This window comes from Gadus macrocephalus, chromosome 1, assembly GCF_031168955.1.
Source record: "Gadus macrocephalus chromosome 1, ASM3116895v1".
Classification (NCBI taxonomy): domain Eukaryota; kingdom Metazoa; phylum Chordata; class Actinopteri; order Gadiformes; family Gadidae; genus Gadus; species Gadus macrocephalus.
Genome location: NC_082382.1, coordinates 11,102,026 through 11,124,207, shown reverse-complemented (window position 1 = coordinate 11,124,207; position 22,182 = coordinate 11,102,026). Strand labels below are relative to the sequence as shown.

Sequence of the window (22,182 nt, the reverse complement as noted above, 5' to 3'; positions counted from 1 at the left end):
TGTGCTATTTTGCCATTTTTCATTCGTTGTTTGGAATCGCAACGTAACAATTCAACAACCAGAACAAAGCAATCAGTAACCATGCAGAAAATTCTCCCTCCATTGTCTCCATGTAACCAGGTTTCTCCCACATTAACTACGCATAAGTATGCACTTTGTGATGTACTAGTATTAGCTCTTTCTTCAAGCCACATAGAAATTCAGATAAGAGTGAAGCAAATATACAATTAGCTATGCTTAAATAGGTAATTTATATCTTTTATAGGATATATTTTTACTGCAAATAATTTTAAAAGCCCTTTATCTATATACTATAGCACCAAATCATCAGGACTAGCCAATAATTATATGTAAGAAGAATGTGTAAGTGATATACAGAGTAACCTGTATATATTTATACATATAAGTTCTGAGCCAAGGCCATTACCAAAAATCGAGATAACACCGGCTTCGACTGGCAGAATAGTTAGACTCAGCCGCCGCAGGGATGTCAAGCAATATGGGCCAGGGCTCCATGAGTCTAAACCCTCCAGACTAGAGACGAGTGGTCCAGTGCTACTTCCATCATTTAGCATTTTTCACACTCACATTAGCCTGTCCGGGGCTAGTGATATGTGGCGCGGGGGTGGATGGAGGGGGGGGTGTGTCCTCAGGTTTGACGTTGTGCTTGGATTCCCCAGACGTTTTTCTCCTAGCCCTGGGTAGTAGATGAATTATGGCTCTTGCGTATTCCCCCCGCCCCCACCCCACCCCCTTGGGATGGGGTGTCCAGAGCCGGCTAGCCTCTGCAACATGCAAGCTGGTTCCCGTTCAATACAGGGAGAGTTAAGATCTATAGGACGGGGGCTGGTCAGGGAAGCTTTCCTGGCGCCGAACGAGACCCCAGGTCAATACTGTCTGTTATGCCTTGTCCTTCTGTCCATGCTCTGTCTGTTGCTTCTCATATTAGTTAACTCCTCCATTACCACCGTGTTCTACTAGTCCACCACCACAGGAGATGAACTGCATCTTTGCATTTCTTTAGGAGGGTAAATAAGTCCTGGTTGTTGTGGATAATATTTAATTACAGTTTATTTTTGTTTAAACTGGGACTATTGGCTGTTGATTGTGAGTATCACCCTGCTATCACTATGTTTGCAGCAAAGTTAGCTATTGCCTCCTAGCATAGATGTTAAGTCTTCCATCCAGACTAATGGGGTATTTCTGTGTGATGTAACCATCTTCATGTATGATTCTTTATGGTGCCCCAGTTTCCTTTAAATGCATGCATATTAGCATACCCAACTTAGCGTACAAGCGTACTCCTGTATGAAAATATATAATAATTTGGAGCGTAGCCTATACCTTGGGTAAATAAAGGTAGCCTATAATGAAGATTCAATTAATATTGAGTAACTTGACTCGGATGGATATTAGATGGTGGCGTGGGTGAGATATAAACAAAAGGATGACGAGCTTGAACAAACATTTAGCCTGGTAATGCATCATACTGTAATAGCTTCCATGCCACCTGACTTCGAGCGGTACAGTTAAATATGTTGACCAAGAGAGAAAGACTATTTAGTAGTTCCGTAAAAACATATTGCTTATTTGTTGATAAAAAAATAATAATGAAGTAATATATTCCTGTTTTTTGCTGAGCATCTAATTAGAGAGGTGGACTACTTCAACCAAGAGTCTCTCATAGTTGGTGCAAATACACACACACATGCACACATACACATACAGACGCAGACGCAGACGCACACACACACACACACACACACACACACACACACACACACACACACACACACACACACACACACACACACACACACACACACACACACATACACACACACACACACGCACACACACACACACACACATATCTCTTTGATTTGATCGTAGATTATTGGAATGCAAGTTTTGTCTTTAATGCAATCAAAATTATAATCATTTGAATCACTTAAAAGTTGAATTACAGTTAATTTCACAGGGCGGACATCTTTTAAGTCGTTCAATTTTAAATAAATGACTCATCTATCATATTCATATTTAAATTATCATTATAGTGAACAAGGCGATTCCAAGAACGTTTCGACTGGTGCCAGGTTCGATGTGTGTGTTTGTGTATGGGTATGCTTTTTAGAGAGAGAGAGTTCATCTTGGGGGAATACACCGCTTTAAAGACGAGGCCAGCATATTCTCTATATTATATTATTGCCAAAAAAATCCCCAATCCTACGCCCAAAAGCTGCTCTTTATTTTTTCCCGGCTTAGCTTTGATGTCCTAGAATTGCATTGTGGTCCAGAAGCACAAGAAGCCTCAGAGCCCCGGTTCAGCTCGCTTTGGACCGTAATATCAGGCTTTATCTACCGCCACCTCAGTGGCTGCTGATTCTGGCAGTGGGAGAGACACAGAACCAGGTTGGTCATCCCCTAGCAGAACCCCTTAACCCATTGCAACTAAAAAAATAAATGTCCCTCGGTATCCAGACATTTCACCTAGTGATTATATTGATTACATTGTTTAACTTGTAGCATCTACATTTTTTTACAAACAGCTGCTACTTTAAATTGCTTTCTCAACCTTTTCATGACCATAGACTATAAAGAATAGGACGTAGCGTCTGGGACGTCAACCATTGGTTCAAACACCAGTGTTATCAAGCCAGAGATGTAGCATCACAGGCAGTATTGGAGACTTTTGCAGAGGAAGCAATTCCTTTTCGGCCCATTGAGTGAATAGGAAGGCTGCCTTGCAGTAGCCTATGGCTGAAATTCATTCATATTATATCCTTTATAACTTTTACATGAAATAAATCGGAATCTCTCAAAATTCATAATAATGAATTGAATCAGGGATCATTAATGAACACAGAAACAATATATTTGGGTTGTAGCATTGTCAAATGTGTCCATTGACTTAGTATGGTGGCTGTTCATTTTGACTCCCCCACACAAACCCCCTCATCATAAGTCCATCGTTAGATGAACTACACTCAAGTGGTCTCCGCCAGGGCTTCATTAACAGACGGTCCCGGGTCCCTCTTGGTTGTAACCGTGAGAACCCAGTCCTCTGACAGTGAAGGGGAATGTTCATCCACATGCGGGATGTATTTATATATTTAATTTGATTATTTGCCTGTGTCGCCGCATTCAATCAAGCGATAACACTGGAAACAAGTGGTCAGTGGGTAACATAGATTAAGAGGAACACCCCCTCACCCCCCACTTATCTCTGTCGTCTTTCCCAGCGAGTGCAGCCGTGCGGCCATTGTTGTTATTGATAGGGGACCCCGGACCATGGCGCCTGATGGATCTCTTCATTGAGAGTCGTTTGTTTACGCAGATGCTGTGTCTCTTCACCTGTCCACTGGATGGGGGAGGGGGGGGAGGGAGATGGGTGACGTGAAATATTCCTATTTCAAGTCATGATTCAAAAAAGGCTTGGTAATCATTTGAAAACGGTAAAAACGCAGTATGAGATCCTATTTTTTTGGGGACTAATTATTGAGGATCTTTGAACGTATTACAGAGGCAATGTCGTTAATATAAATCGTTTAACACGTCCTCACTGAATGCAAACGATGATTACAATATTGATTTATGATTTCAGGTGGTCTCAATGACATCCTGCCAGGCACATAGACCACACTGAACCGGACGGTGAACGTGTTGAGGCCATGGGGATGGGGTGGCGGGGTTCAGCACTGTTGTGGCGTTCTCCCGTCTTCCGATTGATTTTTTTCAGAGACATTTTATATTTGTGTTTCGGAGAGATGTAACACACAATGATGTCGGCAATGCTGAATTCAGCTGGACATTTAATATTCCCCCTTTTTTGCTTCCTTATCTCAGTGGGTCATTAAGAGCCAATGTGTTTCAGATTAGTCTTGTTGACGTATTCGACAAGACTGAGGACATTTCTTCAAAGAAATATCAATATCAGCTATCTAATGCGGCGCAATATTATCCAATGTCCAGTTTTAAGACCATGACTACTCCAAAAGAAATCTGTCCCATTCAACCTAGCCATTTTGTTGTACTAGCGAATATCGTCAATCTAAAATCACTGCAGTGCGCTTCCATCAAAACCCTCATTACCCCCAGGCTCAAATAGTTAAAGGAACGTACGCATACTGACAAATCAAACCGTTCAGATTGTACCCCTACTCTGTGTGTGAGGTGGTGCGTCTCATACACAAGAACATTGCTCTTCTGTTTGTTTCTGTCTCATACACAAGAATATGGTTCTTGTGTTTGTATCTGTCTCATACACGAGAATATCGTTCTTTTGTTTGCATCGGTTTATATTCCTTACAGGCCGCCATGGTTTGATTCGGCACGGCCAGGAGCGCCAAATGGATAAAGGCCAGAGGTGATGGCAGGTTACACAACCCAAGGGAGGGGGGGAGGGGTAGGCAGCAATGGCAATTCATCATCCCTGTCATAGGGGGGAGGTCAGCTAAGTCCCAGAGAAGTCGCCCGCACTATGGGGGTCCTCACGCCATCAACACCGGAGGTCTTCACGCCGATGGTGACGATGAGCTAACCAACACACAACCCCAGCCCCCCTCCATGGCCCAGAGACTAATTTCAGGGGAATGTCGAATTTGAGTCTTTTTGAGAAACAGCAGCGTATGAGTCAGGATGAACCCCCCCCCCCCACACCCACGCACACCTCACCTGCTGACGGCCAACAAAAGAGGACCTTAAACGTGAAAACTGGCAAGGGGCAGGGGATTAGCAGAAGAGCAGCAGCAGAGTGCTCCCACAAAGAAGGAAGGAGCAGGAGAATAAACTCAGTGGTTCACGGGTGAAATAAGTTGGGTCTGTGATTACCTTTTAAAGCGCGGGTACATCACTAAATTCACTGTGACGTCCGTGACCTTCTCCTTCCTTGTAAGCTGTCTCGCCCTGTGACAGCACCTGTCTTGTCAGCATCAAGGCACTCTCTGCTGAAACATGTCCCATCCAGCCAATGGCTTGGCCTATACCCGCATCAAGGCACTCTCTGCTGAAACATGTCCCATCCAGCCAATGGCTTGGCCTATACCCGCATCAAGGCACTCTCTGCTGAAACATGTCCCATCCAGCCAATGGCTTGGCCTATACCAGCCTCAAGGCACTGAATGTTGAAACAGGTCCTGTTCAGCCAATGGCTTGGCCCAAAGCCATTTAGAGAGAGAGTTGCGTCAGCGGAAGTTCAAGATGCTTGTCAAGTGGTTGACGTAGACTTCAGATAGTTTGATTAGGGCAATTTGAAAATTATTAGAACGTTTAAATCAGGGGTCTCAAACTCGCAGCCCGGGGGGCAATTGAGGCCCGCAGGATGATATTTTGTGGCCCGTAGATGATACATAGATGATTTCCCGGAAATGTGAACAAGTGAATCGCAAACGTTGTCCCGAGTGTTTAGCGCTCTGCACAGCCACCCCAGACTGTCAGCAGGGAATACATCGAAATGCATGTACGTCATTATTTGACACTTTAGTATGGTTAAACATGACTATCAATCATTATAACAACGTTTATAGGTCATAAAAGTCGAAAAAGCATAATAGGTCCTCTTTAATAAACGCATTTACGCTATTATTTCATTGTTAAACCTTTACTAAGCATTTTTTATGCTTATTAAGGTTAATAAATCCTTTATTAAACAACCAATTATGCATTTTGCAGGCACAGGATCTAAAGTGGGAACCATGCTTATTAAGGTTAATAAGTCCTTTATTAAACTGCTAATTATGCATTTTGCAGTTTGCATTCTGCATCCAATGCTTATTAATGTTAATAAGTCAGTAATAATAACAGTTAATGAGTACTATATATTATCAAGATTAAAAGATTTAAAAGGTCAAATTAAAAATACATATACCATAAATACAATGGCAGTGAAGCCCATCTTTTGAATATATATATTTTTTCAATTTTAAAAACTTCAGAGTGTATTCTTGACATCAACATTTAAAAATACGGACTAGACGAATCCGAGTTCAGCTTCCCCATGGCCTCGGGATGGTTGAGAATTCTTCTGGCGGGTCTTTCTTGTTACTGTATAAAGAAACACAAAGAACCTGACCACAATAGACAGTTAGCAGACAGGTTACAATCAGCATTAAGCCGTTTAGACATGGATACATGACACAACTGTTAGAATTAGATACGTTTGGTTACCTAGTTTCATATGATAGCATAAACGTTAGCTCAAATGTAGCACGCCAAAGCCTCTGAAAGAAAGTAATGTAAGCAAAAAACTTCGCTAGCAAACAAACATATGCATATATATATATATATATATATATATATATATATGTATGTATGTATGTATGTATATATGTATATATGTATGTATGTGTATATGTATGTATGTGTGTATGTATATATATATATATATATATATATATTTATCTACATGTATATGGATATGTATTTATCTACATGTATATGTATATGTATTTATCTACATGTATCTGTATATATATACATATATATATGGATATGGATATATCTTTTTTTGTATATAAATCCTTTGTCTTTTTACAACGCACTTATGTACCCCAACAAATTCATCAAATAAATCCTGAATAAACTCAGAAACATGAATAGGGATTCTTTCAGGCGGTTGCATAAAGCCTCCACCGCGGTCTGCTGTTCTGCATGGGGAGGCTCCAATCGCTCTGAGAAAGTTGTTCCGATGTACGCTTTCCCCCCTGGCACAAGAGGAGAAAAAAATGGTTGGCCCAAATCAGCAGGAGCAATTGAACCATGATCAAAAATTACAACGACAAAAAAATACATGAGGTAATCATATTCAAACTCTGCATTCGTATTTATTCCCAAGCAAGGAAGGCACCAGTGGGCAGCTTAATGTTTGGTCTATTACAAATAAGGCCCAGGTAAAGGTTTGCCATACCCAGGGAGTTGAGACTCCTCATGCAGGGTGAGGGTCTCATTGCAAGGTGTCTTTAGGCTCCGTTGAATCCCCCTGTAGTTTTGGTGCTTAAAGAGAGAGAAGACAAAAGGGTTGGACAAACCAATAGGCTTGGAGGGAAACTTGCCTTGACAGCCGAGGTGGTGTCTGTGCCCCTCCAATGTAGGTGATGTAACTTCATCGGTTGTGATCGTCAACAGCTTTTGCTGCTGATGTTTACCGAAGAAAGAGTGGGGCAGCAGTTACTGAAGGGACTGGAATTTGTAAAAAGTTGTCTCATGTTGTTGGTTGTTACTAATATACACTAACAAGATTACTCATATAATACAGTATTAGAATACATGTAGGCTACTTTTATAATACAATACTGTAATACTTTTAGTATTAAGTATGATTCCCCTTTTAGCCTGATTTATTTGTATTTTATTTCAAAACTTTATCTATTTGAAACCTACCTTTTGTTTTCAATCACACTTGGGTCTTCCAACGTCTCTCCCTTTGCCATCAATACAAAACTAGTTGAGCTGCAACATAATATACAAAGGGAATAGGAACACAATCACAAAGCCTCAAACCATAAGTTGTGTTTGGTTTATGGTTAAGAAGTCTCTAAATCAATAGCAATGTATCACATGAATAGCTCTCTTCCTTAGCATTGTGTAAAGGTTTATTATTGTAGTGCCTATCCTCATTTCACCGCCTCCATCCACCACTCTACCATCACACAGTTATATTTAACTTATGAAGAAGCCTTTATCTCTAACTCCACAACGTTGGATGAAGGGGCATTAAGGAAAGGATTCTGACCTGTAGCCGTGCCCTAAATCGACTTATATGGGGGTAATACACTTACAGGCTTTAATGCACATTTTAACCTGATTCAGATGTGCTGATAATCTACAATCTGATTATTGAAACGTCTTACCTTTTAAAAGTGCATCACAAACGGTCTTTTGCGCAACTCCAATAAGTTGCTATTAGGAGCTTCACTATTCCAGGAACATTTGAGTGGCTCCACGATCTGCCATTGCTGCAAAAACTAACTGTCAATCGGAGCAACCTGAGATGACACGACCCTCTCCCTAAATGGCTCTGGTTTAGCCAAATCTGCATCATGTCACACACTGTTGAAACATGCTCAGCCAATGGCTCCGCCGACGGCGCAATTAGTGCGGTGGTCCACTTCTCAAGCACCAATCGGAAACTCCTATCAGGCTTGTACATCCGAATGCATCATGGGAACATTTTGCTAGTGATAATGCCATATTGAGAGGACTGGATTGTAGTCATAGTTTAGTAAATCAACGTAAACAGACTGTGACAAAGGCTAATGAAAACTTTGTTTTGCCACGTCTCGCATGAGAAACGCTGTTGCAGTTTTAAACACAATAATATATCCCCATAATGACAAATCACTTTACGTTTAATTACTAAACCATGACCAGAAAACCATTACGGCCAACATAATAACTAACATCCTAATGCTCCTATGCTCCAGCAAAGCTGGCCTTCACTGTGCTGTGAGGTGACGAGGCGCGAGCTCAGGTGCATGTCGGCACAGCTCTTTCGTTTATGTTCTGCATGCCTTTTTCCCCAGCTCGATCATTTCTGTCCTTCTGATGCTCAATTATATTAGTGCTCCTCTGTAAGCCACTGCGGTAAGTGTTTTCCCCAATTTAAAAAATAGAGGATTTTATTTATCCCCTGCTTGACTTCACAGGAGCAGGTCGATAAAGCCGCTCATCTCAGTCCCTCATAGAGACCTCTTTGTGCTCGCGAACCAGAGAGACGGATGTCTGTAATGAGTTTGGCACATTCAGGCCACATGTGTCACGCAGACAGATGTAATCAAAGGCAGTATATAAATATATATATACACACGCACACACACACACACACACACACGCACACACACACACACACACACACACACACACACACACACACACACACACACACACACGCACACACACACACACACACACACACACACACACAAACACACACACACACACACACACACACACACACACACATATATTCCTTCCTCTCTTTCATCCATTTACGCTCCCAGTTCCAGAAGGCTGAGGTGGAGGAAGAAAGCCAGACAGAGTTGCAAGGCAGGACGGATTGTGTATTCCTCCCTCGCTCTATACAGTACTGTTGTTTTTTAAATCTGGTTCATGGTATCTGCAGGTAAACATTTCCCCAGCCCTAATTGTACGGATTGGGGTCTGCGTTGCTATTTCCGGAGCGCGCGGTGCTGTGTTCTATGTCGGGGAATGCTCAAGGTTCTCCGTCTTATAAAAATTGGATATCCCCCGGATTAGAAAGACAAGCTGCTGTTTCTTCTCAGATGAAAGTGCATGCAACCCTTTCATGTCACGAGAATAAATGTCGTATACTGCTGACATACATGTTTGTAAATAATTTGTGCTGCGCTTGAATCGCTCGGTTTAATATGATTAAAACGATGGGGAGGGGGAGGTAATGCAATTATGGAACCCCTAACTGCGATTTTATGTCATTACCGGTATTTTTTCTTTATCTTTATTTTTTTACAAATACAATTCAAACACAGCAAGGTTATTTTGTGCATTATCAGCATGCATTATACATATGGTAAAAAGCACACAATAGATTCTCTAAAATTGCAGAAATAGTCAAATTTACAGCACCATGATGGATGGCTTGTGAAATGGATAGAAGGTATCTTTTGATAGTGAAAATGTCATTCCCACCCAGATAGCTTGAGGGAGTCATAACTGAATCATAACATAAATGTAATCAAACATGCCATTACTCAATAGCTGTATACAGTGTTCCCCCATGTCACACCTCTCTTTCGTTTTTTCCCTCTCTCTCTCCCCGTCTCTCGCTCTTTCTCTCTCTCATCTCTCTCCTGCGGCCCCCTCTAAATCTCTCTCTCCCTGCCTCTGGATCTCTCTCTCTTTCTCTCTCTGTCAGACACACACAGTAGCATCTCTCTCTCCCTCTCTATCTCGTACATCTTGCAGCGCACCACCCTACCTCTCTTTATCACTCTTGCTCTTATAGTGCATCCCTCCAGCTCCCTTCATTCCTCTATAAACAGTGAGGCAGGAGCAGGGTTGGCAGCTGTCACACTGAGGTTATATTACAGGAGCAGATGAGAACATTAGATATTCTACGGCTTGGTTATCACAAGCTAGTGGTAGCTCGGTGCTGAAAGAAGTGTACTGTTGTTAAAAGAAAAAAACATCTACAACTGATCCCCACCAAAGGATAGGGTTTTTTTTACAAATGAAAAGTAACAAAGTAATGAATGTTTATTAATATTATTATTAGTTTCTTTTTTTTCTTTTGTTATTATTATCAATGGAACTACCTTAGAAATGTTTTTTGATCCAATAAAACATTCCTACCATATATATGTATATATATTATATATATATATATATATATATATATATATATATATAAAAAACCTGAAAAATAGATCCATTCATACAATTGATGGAAACCGTATGTTTTCCTTCAACAATTTGCTGTTGGTCCTTGAAGCCACTGAAATCTGGGAGGCAACTTATGAGCATTCTGCTGCAGGTCATCTGTATAGGGCATCTTGGCAACCAAGAATATTTTCACGTCTGGCAGAGCTAGCAGCTATCTGTTGTACTCCATTTATTTCAATGTACAGGCTTGAGGCCGTGAGCAGAAAGTATCCCCCTCCATCTCTGTTTCTCAACCTGCTCTAGGTTAGGGCTCCAACATTCATATGAAGTGGCGTGTTGAGCATTGATTGAATATCAAGTAGGGCGGCCGTGCGGCATTCTTTGTTTATCGATAAATCCAAAATGAAATGAAATACAGCATTGTGGGCTGACAACGGACGGGCAAGCAATCAGGCAAACGGAAAGATAGAGAAGGCTTCATTGAAGAGTGCAGTCCTGGGCCACAGTTCACTTCTTCTTCCTCTTCTTCTTCTCCATTTCTTCACACTTTTAAGTGATTAATAACCTGGCATCTGAATAGTAGGGAATAAGGTGGCAGAATTGTTTTACAGAATTCTCCTGTTTGGTCTGTGCTGTTCCTTGCCCTTTCAGTCAACTCATACATGTAGTATAAACACAATTGAACCAGAAAGATATGTTGAAATTGCTATTTCCCCTCTGTGGCGTTTAGCTTTATAATGTTTGCTAATGGCCAATTACCATCTCTGAGTAAACTCGTCAGCTACAGCATACAAAGTGTTGCGTGAAATTATACAAAGGCGGGAAAGGAATCCTTCATAGGTTCACCCAAAGGTCTCTAGCATTAATGACGTCTGAGTTATGAGCGACTGCGGCTAGCATCATGGGGTGGGATATCTGTGATGGATTTCTGCTTACCTAATCACACAATGAAAGCCGGCGCTCTTACATCAAACACAAGGACGGCCTACAGCTCTCCACAGAAACATTGTGTTGGTCACAGCCCGCCTTTAAATAATAGGACAATACCTCCCGTCTGTCCCCTATGCTTTATCACAGGCTTCGTGCTCCCACACTAGTAATCATCTTTATGCCATGTTGGAAGCGGTAAACGAGGGCCAAACCGATATGCCGCATGCTTATGCTCGTATTTTTGGGTTGTATCTTTCCCCCGGTGTCGTGATTGTGCCAATCCCCTGGCCAAAGATAGCTTTGAAATATAGATTGTCGTTGACACAAGCAGACCTCTCATGGCAGACTTGGCTTTGGTTTTGCATTGAGTCACTACCCTCTCCCAGTTTCTGTTCCCCGTTGGTTGTTGTCAGACGCACTGTGGTGCAAAGGGAAATGACTCCTCACTGTCTTTCACAACGCCACCCCTCATGGAAGCAAAAGAGCCTTCCACTGGTTTCAGTTCAATTAAATTTGGCTACGTTAATGAGGCAAAAAAATATTGCGCCGTGACGTTTTGCGACGACGATTTTGTTTTTTATTAGAAGGTCATGCTCAGTGGAAAGTGTTTCAGACACACAAAAAAGTTGCACAGCAAAACAGTTTCCTAGTTCACCGTTTGATCCGTCTTCATATGCACACGCGCGTTCTTAGGATCTTGCGTCGCACCAGACTGTGACAACACCATCCATTTGGGAAGAGGAATCCAATAAGTGGGAGTGGTGGAGTGATGGAGGAAAGGGTCTGTGTGCACACTCCCTCAGGGCTCTATTTAGAAGGCAATAATAGAAATCAACAAAGGAGCTTCGAGCTCAGACGGAGCACCGTGTTGACAGCGCCTGGGTTCTGGCGTACGGGAGGCCTTTACACAACCCAAAATACACCAGGTCCTCACAGCGCTGTGATCGCCTCTGATGGGAATAAGTGATATGTTCTACATTTCAGACCGCTGATTAGCCTGGAGCGCTGAGCAGCTGTACGGGTCTGTGGTAAAGAAATAAGCACATTTCAGACGGTACATTTAAGCTGTTCTGTTGCTGTTCTGTAACATCGGTTCGTGGCATGATCACACAATTTCATTGTATAAGGTTGGAACAAAGTCAATGTCTCATTCGCTATTGATGTGGAAGGTGGCATTGATTGGACATAAGCTGTGAATGAAGTTTGACTGATGTGAAGGGAAACCGCACCTTTAAAGTGTCCCTGGAGTTCAGAGGACTTAAGACTGACAATAAGACAAGTGTCTCAACCATAATTGAACTCGGATGAAATTCTCAGGGGTACCTTAGTGTGAAATAGTGAAATCAAAGGGCAGACTTGACATTCATATGGGAAGGCCCTTAAATGAAAAGAACCATGCAAACATACGGCCTATAAGAAAGAAAATGAGAAACAGAAACAGAAAAATGACCTTTAGATTGTCGTGTCTTTACCACGTTTGAATGGTTATTAGATAAATAAATATCAAACACAGAAATCCATAAAAAACAGCTCATTTTATCCGCAGCCTTTTCAGCCAGCAGTGAAAAACCAATATGGATGCTTGGCTCTACTTTTCAACCGTCCCAATAAAAAGATGTTAGCTCAACTGTTATTATTATTTCAGATTTTTCTATCGTTGCGATCCGAATTTGGAGTAGCCCGTGCCGATTGCCTGAAGCCTGCAGGGGTGATAGATGAGGACGCTTGAGAGGGTACCGCCAGCAGACAGGAGTAAAGCAAAGTTAATGGGATAACTTTTCTTCAGGGACCACTCGGGGGGGGGGGGGGGGGGGGGGCTGTGTGTGCTCAGAGAGCCGAGGTGCTTAAAGGGGCACTCCATCGATTTAACAGTCTCCCTTTGGGTTTGGTGTTGGGGGAGAGTTTGAAATATTCTGTACAACTTTCCCAACATCAGCTGTGTCATTTGCTCCGCTTTGCAACGTTGTTGGTACAGTAAGGAACAAAAACGAGGAAATAGAAGAAAAAATAAGAAAAACACTTGCCGTTTGCGACGACGCCCCCTCCCGTGCACAGCCAGCATGGCCGGGGCACCAGGGTTCCCCATGGATGCACGGGGAGACTCCCCTCTGTGGTGCAAACCTCTTTGTTGGCAGCACCCCGCATCCACAGCCCAGCCTTAGCGCTACATGGCTTGGGGGCGGAGCCTCGTGAAACTGTGCCATTTTATGTACTTTGGCGTATTTAATGGAGAAAATGTCTAAATGCACTCACGGCGACACAGCAATGTATTGCAAAGCGTGTCATTGATGGCACCTATTATACACAAAATCGTATTAACCAGATTAGATTTGGAACATTGCACAACATTTCATGGGCGCCCCTTTAAGGTTTTTCTACCACTGTTTCTAGGAGGCCAGCCTCCTCCTCTGTTTGCATCACTTTACCAGGTATTGATCTGTCACCACAGATTGACCTGAAGCCTGGGGGCAGCCTGGGGCTACTGCTATGATAACATAAAAATAAGAATAATAACTCCTTTTGGATCTGAACGGCACCACCACCTTATGTAATCATTGGCCTCCATGTGGTATATTGAATTAAAGTTCCTCCTCATGTACATTATGCACATCAGTGACCACGTGTATGGGTGTGAATATAATGAGTAAAATCACTCAACCACCCGCCGTTTTTTGCCTGTGGTTGGGAAATGTGCCTACCTCAAAATGTCTGGCACTTAATGAGGTAGCAAAGTCTTTTCTTCAGGGCTGGTGCACCGGTTTTAATAGGCTGTCCTATGGATTATTCAACAGCGACACGCTTGTAATTAACTATTTGACATCCTCCTTAAGAAGCCCGCATCAGGTGCAGGAGTGATGTGTGTTGTCGTGGCGGTAAGTCAGTATAGAATGTAGGCAGTCACAAAGGCCTGCACGGTTATCACACCGTCTCCTCCATCATCATCCCACGGCTCTATTTATAAGGGTCCCTCTCCACCACTGCTTTACTCCAGGGAGGTCATTAATTTGCTCCTCCGTCAGTGGTATGTGTGCCCCACTAAAAAAAGTCTCACCCAAAAATCTCTCTCTCTCTCTCTCTCTCTCTCTCTCTCTCTCTCTCTCTCTCTCTCTCTCTCTCTCTCTCTCTCTCTCTCTCTCTCTCTCTCTCTCTCTCTCTCTCTCATGCAGTGACTGCCTCAGCCAATGGACGTACGGCATCACGATAAAACTAAAAAAGGAAGGTTTCATTTAAATATCAAAGGCAAAAAAATCGGTAGGACTCCAATTTTGATGTGTTCTTTAGAGATTACGAGCAAAACGAATCGTGGCATATGGATACGACGCCAGGAGATATCTCTCTATATGCTGAATACCCGAATTCAGAATATTCCTAATCATGCCCTACACCCGAACGTCTATCTCAAAAGTGTAAAGAGCGAGAGAAGCAGGGAGCAGATCGGGAGAGTAACAACAAACATCTTATAATCCGGTCAGTGACCCTGCGTGAGGCCCCCTCGCCTTCCTGGTTCTCCGGTGTAGCCACTCCCGCTCTACGTCCCGCTGCACTCAGCAGTTATCGGCCCCGCTAATCGTCCGCTGACCCCCGTGGCCAGCCCAGGACTCCCATCAGCCCCTCTCAGGGGGAGAAAAACACAACTGCAGGGTGCCCATGGTATCTGTAAGAAGCTGCCTAATGAAGTGCCTCGCGGAGGAGCAAGGGAGGGGGCGGGGGGGAGGGATCCTGCCATCACCTAAACACCTCTCTCTCCCTCCCCCTCCCCCTCTCTCTCTCTCTCTCTCTCTCTCTCTCTCTCTCTCTCTCTCTCTCTCTCTCTCTCTCTCTCTCTCTCTCTCTCTCTCTCTCTCTCGCTCACTCCGCACCACTTCCTTATTTAGAGCCATATCTCGGCGAAAGCTTTCTGCTGAGCACGGGTGTTTGGCTGGCATGAAATGGCTGTGAGGTGTGAATAGTTTAGCTCTGGAGGGATACATCATTTCTTCGGGATATGCATGGTACTGGTAAAGAAGGTGTGGAAAGAAAACAGATCATTACAGGTTTGTCTTTTTTCACGTTGATAAGATCAATATAGGATACAGCATCGTAACCGGGGAAAAACAAAAGGGGAATGATTCAGAAAGCTCACCTGAAGCCGATTATCATTTGTGTTTCGGCAAGTTTCGAGTATCAACATGTTGCACCCTTAAAGAAGGAGCTAGTCACAAGCGTGGGTAGATTAGTGTGAGGTTATTTTCTCACTTCTCGGTTTCAGGATGGTAATGAACGATGAACTCACTTTCTGTGCTGCATCTCACCTGCATCAATTATTCGCAGTATCTGATGACTCTTTTCTATGTTGTGCTCTCTTCCACTAAATCACACTGATTAGCACACAAACACTCTCATTTGTGGCCCCTAGTCAATAGTGGCAAATTAACGTTATTATGGCTGCATAAAATTAAAACATTACAATTCCTTCAATAATTAAACTGAAAATAACAAAATAATGAATCGTAAATAATTACGAATTCTCTGAACATATGCATGGGTTTATCGGTCTATGGGATACGCTGAGGTTTTTGTAAATTAATATTAACATGTCTTACCAAGATTCAGACGAGATTCATCGTTGTGTGACCACAAGGGTTCGCTGGGTTAGCACATGCTATCCGTTAGCTGCTTCCCTCCCATGCAGAGTTACAGTAGCCTTTCTTCTGGGGGGGGGGGGGGAATACGCTTCTTTACTTGAGCTAGGAGGTTACTGTAACTCTTACTGTAACTGTCAATGGAAGCAAACTCACCTTCTGGATAAATGGTGATACACTTGGAATTAAACAATGCTTATGAATCAGGGAAAGACATCAGTTTATCCCTTAATGTCTAACTATTTTCATATTTCCCACAAACATTTACAAAACCCATCCTCACACAAAGTGCTCAGAAGCAGATAGTGTGTTCAGCGCGTGTCTGTTTTGGAGCGAGGCCCATTTGTCTCGTCCGAGTGCGATGGGTTTACTGTGGAGCCTCCTCCTACACACTGCGCCGAAGGCACGGGGAAATGGGATTTTGACTCTTTTGTTTTTGACGTCAGTAGAGGAGACCCGCGCGCCCCCCGCCCCATTCCCCCGGGGGGATACCGAGAGAAGAGAGTCCTGCCCGTCTTGAATACTAGAGGGGCTGAATACACAAACACAGACGACATGACTTAACTACCCACCCCTATCAGCCCCCGCCTACACTGATGCCCATGGTATCCAAAGTCCCCACTGTGTCTGACCCCTTCTCCTGATAGGTTTGATGTTATCTCCTTTATCCTTTCTTACCCCCCCCCATACACTTCCCTCCATCCCTCCCTTCCACGTTTCTGTTAGGGCTGTTTGTTTGGTGCTCAGATGATTCACATTACCAATGTGTGTGTGTGTGTGTGTGTGCGTATGCGTATGCGTGTGTGTGTCATGTCTGGAGTGTCTCTCAGGGCTGAGGGGAAAATGGACTGATATTGAGTTGGAGTCGTGGGTTGAGTTTGTCTTAAGCACACAGACACGCACACACACACACACCTACACACACACGCACGCACGCACGCACGCACACGCGCACACGCGCGCGCACGCACACACACACACACACACACACAGCATTGTCTTTGAAAAGCCTTGCAGTGTGGAGAGGAAGGGCTTTCTTTCAGTGTGTACTCCAAACAGAAATGGTGTATCCCTTTCATCGTGTGCTACAAACATAATGGTCCGGTCTCTCTTTCAGTGTATGCTCCAAACACAACGGTCGATATCTCTTTCAGTGTCTGTTACCAACATAACCAGCTGGTCTCTCTTTCAGTGTGTGCTACAAACTTAACGTTGGATATCTATTTCAGTGTCTGCTACCAACATAACCGGCTGGTCTCTCTTTCAGTGTGTGCTATAAACATAACCGTCTGGTCTCTCTTTCATTGTGTGCTACAAAAATAACCGTCTGGTCTCTTTCATTGTGGGTTACAAACATAACTGTCTGGTCTCTCTTCCAGCGAGTGCTCTAAACTATAATGTAATAACTTTTGATTGGGTGGGTTTGAGTTGTGCAGTGTGTGTAGAATCGAGGAATCTAGTCTATTTATGCCTCCCCATTATTTATGAAAACCTTGTGCTAATGTTTTATTATTCCCTTATGAAGCCTGACATTAACACTGACCATGTTCCATGTGACTCCAAGGTGTGTAATGTGTGCATGTGATTGGAGTCACCACAGGGCGACACTTTTCTATAAATTGCGACACAACACAGCAAGACGCCATTCAAATCCAGCTGAAGGCCATTCGCTGAAAACCCTGAGCATCTTTATGAATGTATTCTGACACAAGCCATATATCCGGACCAAAAAGCAGTCCCACCTTGATTGATTTAGGTCTTTTTTGATATGTGGAGTCATATTTATCTCTACATGTATTACGATGACATTCACAGAGGTCTCCAAAGGCCCCACATCATTCAAACAGCCTTTTCCTGTCCTCCAACAAACAGGGGGAAGCTTCCATCAAAGTCCGACCAGAGGAGTATACCCTGAGAGGTTTACCTAGGACTGTGATGGGTTGGGTGGACACACATTGCATGAAAGCAGAGAGCAACGGTAAACATACAAGTTTAACAATACGTTTTGAGCAGTCCGACTGAGGTAAGGAAAAAATAACAATGCAAAGGAAGTCTCAGGAGCTCGCCATTCAGAGGATATTTTTATAGTATATTCTTACATAAAGTGTCAATGCTGTCTTTAGAGATATAAGACGTTTTGGTTGGCTTTTTCACTTATCCAAACCCCCCTCCCATGAGCTACTGTGTATGAAGAGGCATAGAGTGAATTAGCTCAGTGGAACAGCAGCATCAATATACATAGTTCCTCTACATTGTTACGTAGCTTTGGGCTCATATCCGGAGATCCTAATATCTTAGATTGCTTTGTTACAGTGGGAAAGGAGCACAGAGTCATATTGTTTTTGGTCTCGTAGGAACAGGGCTACCAGCGTCCACTGCGATTCACAGCTTGTTCTAATGCACAAGCAGACCAACACCACGTCCCGCTTTTCAAACAGCTCACAGCTTTTGAGGTTGTGAAGGTATGTCAACATTTAGCTGACAATGGGATTGTTTGTGTTGTCACAACAGCACTCAATTTCTGTTACTGTACGACACAAACAAGAAAATTGATTGTTTTTAACCCGCCTAGAGTGGCGTCCCGGGTACTGGAGAGAGAGCCGTGTACAGTATGTTCTCATCAGATCCTAAACTATGCTGCTTGTTCTCGGCCCAATGAAATGGTAAACAACAACAACAACTTGCGGAATAATAGATGCAATCTGGATCCATTTTGCATGAGGGGGATGAAAGCTTACACTTATGCAACACCTGAAGTGCTGTGCAAAGTATTTTTCCTTCTCCGACGTTAAAACCAAGCCCACCCTCCCCTCGATACTGAATATTAAATGCATGCTCTGTGGTCTAAACATAGCTGATGTAGAGGAACAGGTGTCTCAGAACAGGTGGAAATTATGAGGTGATTCCCAAGCTTGCTCGGATTGAAAACCAATAATGTAGACCCCTCGATGTGTCGCTGAGCCACAACATTTACTGCTGCCATATTTAGGTCCCTATTTCATGAGTTTGGATGGACAAATAGTAGGTGTGTGGCGAATCTTATTGGGATGTTATGCGTTCTTTGGTGCTTCAAAATATTATAAAATTGCAAACCATGACATCTCATATCTTTAAACAAACTAAAGTAGAAAATAGAACAAACCTCAATTTTTTTTAATAGATTTGATTGATTTCGGTTATGCTAGCCAAATGAGTGGTTTTCTGTTTGATATTGATTTAGGACGTTTAGCAAATATTCAAGGGTTTCCTTACATGATCTTTTCTTTCTATCTTTTCATTAATTTTTCCAGGGAAATATATCTCCTTGTCCCATATTGCCTGTTAAACAAGAAAGAGGACATTTACACATTCATGTAACATCATCATGTTGAAATAAACCCTTCCAGAATATTAAATCCCACTGTTCACTAGAATATTGGCCTCCCACAAGTTCCCACACTTTCAGAAGATCTGTAGTGGTTGTGTTTATCTGGGACCTTGAAGGGAAAGTGATCAGTTGGGACTTAGTGGAATCCGACCCACATACGCATATGCCAAGAAAAAGCCAAAACAATTAAAAGTGTTCTGAATAACTTCTGGCCGAGACCTACATTTGTTAGAACTAAGGCAACACGAGGTGGACATTTAGAGGAATTGGATTTGAGGCAAAATTAAGTATAATAGAATAATATGATGATCATCTCAGGCTATGATCTTAAAAAAGATGAATACTGGCGGGATACTGTATGATAAACTGCATGGTTATTATGGTTATTTATGGTTATTTATTCTTGCGAGTAGGTGGTATCCACATTCTTACATTTGAATTGACAAATGTCATATTTCATACTTATTTCCTCAACTACACTCTAGGAAGCTAACCTTGCAGATGGAAAGACTTTAGTTGCTATTTTCAAACACACCTGCTACCTGTTATTGTGTCTATACACACACGCAGAATAACACATTAACCATTGTGGCTTCCTCGGCTCAAACACCATACACATTGTTAATTAACACCTCATCTTGAATGCTGAAGTTGATAAGGTTTCCGCGCTCTCTTTCTCTCTCTTTTCCACTTATCCGAGGCCTTCGCCTTTCATCATCTACACTGAGTTCCTTATGGGCAAGGACTAGTAATGAGGTAATGGAAGGAGAAGGAGAAGCCAGCCATTGTAGCCAGGATTCAGGACACACTATCAGTGAAGGAAACTGATTAGAGGCTAATCTTAGAAACTAGGTTCCCGCAGGTCCACTTCTGGTGGTCCATTTATCCAAATTTTCTTTACAATGGAAAAGTTATTGCGATGCCGTATTCAATATATCTGCTAACTTTTTGGATGACAATGGATGACATAAGCCGATCAAAAGGTCATCGTTGTGCATTTAAAGATTTTGACACTAATCAAAATATATAATTTATTTATAATGCAACCAATATTTCTGTGGTTGTGATCATCAGATTTTATGTAGTTCTTATAGTCCTGATATATAATTTCTACAATGGGAACTTGACGCAATAGAGTCATCTGGGTCTGTGTAAAGTCTTGGTTGTATATGTGTACAGCTGTATCAGTGCCATGGGTGGTCTTCGCAGGGTAATTGCAGATATCAAATGTACTTGTACACGGTAATTGAACGAGGAAGTCCTGAGCAGTCTGAGAGATAATTGTTATTATTTTAATGGCTTCCTTTCACTTCTGCGGTAAACAAAAGTGTTGTTGTCGCCGTGGTAATTCATTACTCATGTCAATTTGTTTCCAATCTAAAATCATCTTCAACCTTTCCTTGAGATCATTTGCATGTTGAGCCAAAGTAATAATTCAGTCTATAATGAGATCATTAATCACAGTTGACAGTGCACAAATTATTGATTGCAATTTCTTAACAAATGAAGCAACACTCCGTGGTTGGAACAGAGGAAACTTACTGACAGCCAGTGACCAGGGCTATCAACCGCCCCATTCTTCTGCGGGAATACGATTTTCCTTCATTGTCATTAAGAAAAATGACCTAATTATTTGGACGAAGGGTTGTAGGATTTAGTGGATCCACAGCCATTACAGGTGATGCATTCATGTTTTGTTCAGTTTTAACATGAGACACATATTCAAATGCTTACAGAGATTGAATGACCCAGGGAACCGCTGACCCAAATACTTACCAACTCTATGATGCGTTGGTTGGGTCTGGAGTCGTAGCTGAGGAGGGCTCTAAAACAGCCATTGAGCTTTAGCCAAGTTATTTATTCATAATTATAGTTGTAGGTTCTGATTATTGTTGGTATTGTTTATATTGGGTGTTAATCTTGCATTAATATAAATAGTGGTCTCAATATTGTATAAACACCCTTTACAGGAATCCACAGTTACAATGAGGTACATGGCTCAAATCAGGACACTATAGAGATTCTTACCAACCATACACGCCATCACTAGGTGAAGGAATATTCCTAGAATTTGATATATATTTTGGAAGGATTGAATATTTTATTGTGTAATTATTACTATGGGTCCATATTCTAGATGTATGACATGATTTTATAGATATATATATATATGTGGAGTCCTAATGCTGTGTTTTGGGATTTTGGATCTACATCAATAAATATAGAATCGTTTCGTAAGATCCAGGAGCAATCAGTAAATTCCTGCCGAAAAGACAGTTGGGGTCCAGGAGATGACAGATGTTACAGCATATGTCGCCTGAGAAAACGCTCATCACACTTCTCAGCCTCAGCACAATCCATGCCAGACAGACCTAGAAGAGAAAAGGCTGAGAATCGTTAGGAAATAACACCTTATTTTAGTGTGTTTTTTGCAAGACATAACAATGCTGTCACTGGCTTTAATGATAGGACTGAATGTCTTTTACTTCAGTTGGTTGGATGCCTGTTTGATGATCATTATAGTCACCCTAATGGTTTTATTTATTCAAGGGTCCTTGCTAGGTCTGATTCTAGCTTTTATCTGAACAGATAAAACGCACCGTGCATAAATCAATGACATGAAGAACATAAGGCCGGGAGGTAATGATACATGTTCTGGTGTAAGTCATCCCTCCCAAACCATTATAGAGTGCTCAACACGTTAAAGGTTGGGCATTAAGCATATAGCCACCAACAGACGTGAGTCAAAACGCTTTTAACTCGGGTGGGCGTTGAGATTTCGTCGGCTTTAGGACGGTAAATAAAACTGTAATTGGATGTACTACGAGAGGTTAGCGGCAAACGGGTCAATGTGTTAATAGTTTCAACTATTGCAGTGACAAGGTGAAAACATTGCCGACACTAAAG

The 22,182-nt window shown here is 42.3% G+C and overlaps 1 protein-coding gene across 2 annotated transcripts in view; it reads left to right on the top strand.

The window, feature by feature from the left end:
* Window positions 1–22,182, top strand: part of LOC132468791 (metabotropic glutamate receptor 4-like) — a 130,754-nt gene that overhangs the window by 51,846 nt on the left and 56,726 nt on the right. The window lies entirely within an intron of this gene.